Source organism: Hemiscyllium ocellatum, chromosome 6 (assembly GCF_020745735.1).
Source record: "Hemiscyllium ocellatum isolate sHemOce1 chromosome 6, sHemOce1.pat.X.cur, whole genome shotgun sequence".
Taxonomy (NCBI): domain Eukaryota; kingdom Metazoa; phylum Chordata; class Chondrichthyes; order Orectolobiformes; family Hemiscylliidae; genus Hemiscyllium; species Hemiscyllium ocellatum.
In genome coordinates, this window is record NC_083406.1 from 52,168,976 (window position 1) to 52,174,975 (window position 6,000).

A 6,000-nucleotide genomic window follows, 5' to 3' on the forward strand; every position below is an offset into this window, starting at 1 on the left:
TGTGGATAGTAAGTTTGCAGATGACACCAAAATTGGAGGTGTAGTGGACAGCGAAGAAGATTACCTCTGATTAAAATAGGATCTTGATCTGAGCCAATGGGCTAAGGAGTGACAGATAGTGTTTCATTTAGATAAATGCGAGGTGCTGCATTTTGGGAAAGTAAATCTTAACATGACTTATGCACTTAATGGTAAAGTCCTAGGGAGTATTGATGAAGAAAGAGACCTTGGAGTGCAGGTTTGTAGCTCCTTGAAAGTGGAGTTGCAGGTAGACAGGATAGTGAAGATGATGTTTGGTAAGCTTCCCTTTATTGGTCAGAGTACTGAGTACAGGAGTTAGGAAGTCATGCTGCGGCTGTACGGGAAATTGGTTAGGCCACTGTTGGAATATTATGTGCAATTCTGGTCTCCTTCCTTATCAAAAAGATGTTGTGAAACTTGAAAGGGTTCAGAAAAGATTTACAAGGATGTTGCCAGGGTTGGAGGATTTGAGGTATAGGGAGAGGTTGAATCGACTAAGGCTGTTTTCCCTGGATGTTGGAGGCTGAGGAGTGACCTTATTGAGATTTATAAAATTATGAGGGGCATAAGTAGGATAAATAGACAAGATCCTGTCCCTGAGGGGCGGGAGTCCAGAACTAGAGGGCATAGGTTTTGGGTGAGAGGGGAAAGGTATAAAAGAGACCTCGGGGCAACGTTTTCATGCAGAGGATGGTGCGTGTGTGGAATGGGCTGCCAAAGGAAGTAGTGGAGGCTAGTACAATTACAACATTTTACAAGGTATCTGGATAGGTACATGAATAGGAAGAGTATGGAGGGATATGGGCTGTGTGCTGGCAGGTGGGACCAGATGGGGTTGGGACATCTGGTCAACGTGGACAAGTTGGACCAAAGTGTCTGTTTCCCTGCTGTACATCTCTATGACTCTGAATGTGACCAACACACCTTTTGTGTACCTGTTATGATGCAAAGTGCAACTTAAAAGGAATAGATATAATCTAGACTGTCTGTTTAATGATTAATGATAAATTAAAAACTCAAGGATTTAACAAACAAGATGGTAGAAAGTAGCAGAGGTGTTCAGACTTCTGGATCTGGGGCAAGTCTGCTCCCATCTGCTTTTTTTGTCTTTTTTTCTGTTTTATTTTCCTTTGAAGCCTTCTGCAATGAGGTCATCAACATCAGCACAGGGGTGAGAATGGGCTGTTCACTAAATTGGCAGCTGTCTTCCAGCATTTGGAGGTGGTGTCAGGATGTTCATGACTCCTCCCATCAATTGGCAGTGGCAACAAAGCTCCTCCTGAAAACCAGTAGCATTGAGATGGACAGATGAACAAAATAGGGTAAAAACAATAACTGTAGATGCTGGAAGCCAGATTCTGGATCAGTGGTGCTGGAAGAGCACAGCAGTTCAGGCAGCATCCAACGCCCTGCTCGTTGGATGCTGCCTGAACTGCTGTGCTCTTCCAGCACCACTGATCCAGAAGATGGACAGAATATTTGCGACTCCTCTTAGCGCTTGGGGCACCAGCAGCAGCAAATCTCTTGCCTGCGATTGCAGGCTGCAGCTCAGCTTGGATGCCTGCATCGGAGGCTGAGCATTTATTGTGATGGGACTTAAGATCTGGATGTTTTTCTTTCCTTTGGCTTTGTTGTTTTTTTAATTCTGGTTTTTGTAACCAAGATGGTGCCGAAGAATGGCAACTTTGTGCACTTTTCCCTGTACTCCTATATTCATACTTGAGCACACGTGACAATAAAATCTAATTCTAACTGGAGTGATTTGGCATTCATAGTGGATGTTTTGATATGCTGACTTCTCATAAGATTGTTAAAAATACTAGTTAATTTTGTGCCAAAATTATCAAATATGTCAAAATTGCGTAACACGATACAAGCATTGCTAAAATGAACACAGTTTTCAACTGTAAATATTGGTTTTCCAAGAAACAGGAGTCTTCTGTAATTTGGATAACTGTTTGTAAAGGCACGGCATTTACAAAAATGGATTTATCCTATTAAAATTCAACTTGATAGTTTAAGCATCTGTATCAAAATTTCTTAACTAAACCTTAATTTACTTTACACATATCAGAAAAGGGCCATGTGGTTTCCAAAAACACAAACGTTAAAAATCAACACAGTTTGCTTAACTAATTTTAATTAAAAATCACAACGCCAGATTATAGTCCAACAGGTTTATTTGGAAGCACTAGCTTTCAGAGCACCACTCATTCAGGTGGTTCTCCACAACCACCTAATGAAGAAGCAGCGCTCCAAAAGCTAGTATTTCCAAATAAACCTATTGGACTGTAATCTGGTGTTTAGATTACTTACATGTGGAAACAGGCCCTTCGGCCCAACAAGTCCACACCGACCCGCCGAAGCGCAACTCACCCATACCCCTACATTTACCCCTTTACCTACCACTACGGGCAATTTAGCATGGCCAATTCACCTGACCCGCACATCTTTGGACTGTGGGAGGAAACCGGAGCACCCGGAGGAAACACGCAGACACGGGGAGAACGTGCAAACTCCACATAGTCAGTCGCCTGAGTTGGGAATTGAACCCGGATTTCAGGCGCTGTGAGACAGCAGTGCTAGCCACTGTGCCGCCCACATGATTTTGTGATTTTTAACTTTATCTACCCCAGTCCAATACCAGCACCTCCAAGTCATGATTTAATTAGTCATGGTTTTGATCTGTTCCAACAAATTTCCTTGCCATATTAACATCACTATTATCAAATGGGATTTGTGGTTGCTTAAATACATCCATCAGATTTATTTAAGAACTTATTTCAGTCATAAATGCAGCACTAGTATTGCATTAAACTCTCTGGGATTAATAGAGTATTTGTAATGCTTGTTCCAGTTCACCGCCTAGATAGGTGCAATGGCTGACAATTAATTAAACATTACCTATAGGGCTGCAAGTTCCCAACCTATCTGGACTGCACAGTTAGAAATCACCTTTATAGCAATTTTGTGATGCATTGTCTCCACACATACTGCAAAATGGCACTTGGCAAATTTCTAGGAATGTAAACTTATACTAGTCCTTTGCAACAGTGATTATGCTATGTGGTTCTGAAAGTATCTTTCCAAAATGCATTATTTTTCTATTTCTTCAGCTATGTAGAATGCTGCACAGGCGATGACCTACATTAAGAATCTGGCCCAGAAACAGCAAGTTCTCCACTTAGAGATGGTGTAGATGTTTGAGTCTTAATGACCATCTAAGTTGACATTTTGAACTTATCAAATGACCCAGTTTTCTTGTGTACTGGTCAAACAACTGGATTTAAATTAAACAATATGCATAAAACTTGAAATCTTCTCTCGTGCCTTTAATTTTCTGCATGACTAAATATAATGAATGTGCATTTGAATTTTACTTCCAGAAACTTTGCTCTCAGTCAAGTTTTGGAAGTAATGACTGAAGTAAAAAGATAATTTAAAAGAAACAAGCAATTTGTGGTGTGTGCTGTTTTCATCTTGTGTTTTTATGTGATCTAACAGTATTATAAATATCATTGGATGCTTTCTTGAATACATATATTCAATAAGTATTAGAAAAGCCATCACTTTCTGTCTTTGTTTTGTGCTGTCTTACTATATAATTAAATGAAAAAAACAAAAATGCTGTATTGCATGATACAAGTGGATCATTCTGTTTCAATCCATCCCCCTTGTTCTGTGTTGCGCTGCAAGTAGGCTGTGCTTATCAGCAATGCTGCCAATAGGTGGAGCAACAAATGTACATGTTCAGAAATGCAGGCTTGCTACAATTCTCCACTGAAGCTCAGTGCAATTGGAAGAACAGCACCACATTTTCTGCTTGGGAACGCTACATTCTTCTGTTCTTAATATTAAGTTCAACAATTTCAGGGCTTGTGGCATCATCTCCCATGGCCTTACATCAAACCCACCCACCCCTTCCATTCACATAATATATAAAATTATAGAAGAATTACATTGCTCTTTTTAAGCATAAGTGGATGTTTTGGAAACAGTTAAACATTCTGTTAGTTAACCTTCTTAAACATCTGGTGAAAAGAATCAGTTGAATGAAATAGGTAATGATAAAAGCAAAGTATTCTGGCCTTATCACATGGTCTGCTACTATTCACCACCCATTGCTATCCACTAATAGCTATTCACTCCCCCATTCCTTTGTCCAACTATTCTTTTTTTTAGAATTTATCTCCATCACCATTCCTTATCTCCACCCCCACCCTACCTTCTTCATTAAAAAAACAATTTTTTCCTTGCTACCATCAGTTCCACAGAAGAGTCACTGACCCCAAAATGTTATCTCTGATTTCTATCCACAGATGCTACCATACCTGCTGAGCCTTTTGAACAATTTTTGTTTTTGTTGGGAGAAATGCAGCATCACTGTGAGCTCACTTTAACAGCAGAAGTATTGCTGATTTATATTGCTGCAGATAACGCAGGAGCAAATAGGGAAGGAAAACGTGGACATTTCGTGAAAATAATCCCTCTCAGTTGCTAATATAAAAAGTGGTCAGCATGGTGTCACCTGCAATAAGGGTGTTTTGGATTTCATCGCGTTCTTGTCAAAATTCTCATTTTTCTGAATTGTTTGTTTTTCTCATTTTCTACTGAAAATTTTAACGTTGCAATATCGCAAAGTTTCTTACCTGTGATATTTACATTTGTGTTTTAACCTTGCAAAATAAAAGACATTATGTGTGGAGATTGAACAGATGGCATATTTCATTGCACTTTAGTGAGCAAAGCTGATAGTTTACCATGTTTACTTTCATGCCAGAGTGACCATAGAATTCTGAACAATATTTTCCACTTGAAGAATACTCTGCACCTATTGCTGAGACTAAAAATATTTAATGGTGAAGAAGAAAGTATTTTCATTTTTATAAAATTATAGAAGAAAACTTTACTTTGCTCTTTTTAAGCGTGAGTGGATATTTTGGAAAGAGTTTTGACTCTTAAAGGGCAGAAGTTAACATTCTTAAGCATCTGGTGAAAAGAATCAGTTGAATAAAAGAGGTAATGATAAAAGCAAAGTATTCTGGCTGTCAAAAATACTCCAGCAGTATTGAAGAGAGTGACAGAGGAAGTGAATTGTCTACTTTGCTTTTAAATCTTAGGCCAGCCAGATTTAGATAAATGATCCTTTCATGGTTCTGTATTTTCAGTAACCCATCACTTCAAACTATTCCCAATTCTCCTATTGTAGCAGAAATTCTTGATAATCAAATTCTATGCCCCAAATCTTTGTCTCCAGATAATCAGAGAATAGACATAGAACTGAATATATACAACAGGAGTCTGTGATAGTTCTGACCCAGGACCTACATCAGAATTGCCTGAGAAGTTTAAAGTTGTGATAGAAAATTCTCCTGCTTTTTAGGACATGGCAAGCTCTCCAATTCTCCTAATCTTGAGTTGAAGATCTGCAACTGTCACGGGATCCATTACTTCTTCATGAAAAGACTCGATTCCTCTGTGGAATTTTACCTGATTATATTATATTGTATAAGATTAAGCTTAACAACAATGATGCTATTAACTCGTTAGTGTCATGGGATCCGTCTACTTCTTCATGAAAAGACTCGATTCTTCTGTGGAATTTTACCTGATTATATTATATTGTAGCAACAATGATGCTATTAACTCTTCATTGTATTTTAGCCTAGCAACAATTAAGTATAACTATGACTACGTGGCAGCTGCTCTTTACCAGCTACTTATCAGCTACTTATTGTTTCCTCAGCTAATTAAGTGTTTAACGCGACCTTTAAACAATGCTGACCGAGGCACAGTTTGAGATTCCAGTTCTTTAAACAAATGATGTAATTGCTTAACTTAGACTGTAAAGGATAAAAAGCAGAGCTAAAACAGACAGAACTCACTCTTGTCTTGAAACACAGACAATGAGTCACCTAACCATCTCGGCTTAACTGCAGATCCACTGAACCACCAGGCTTGCAGAAAAGACACATTTGT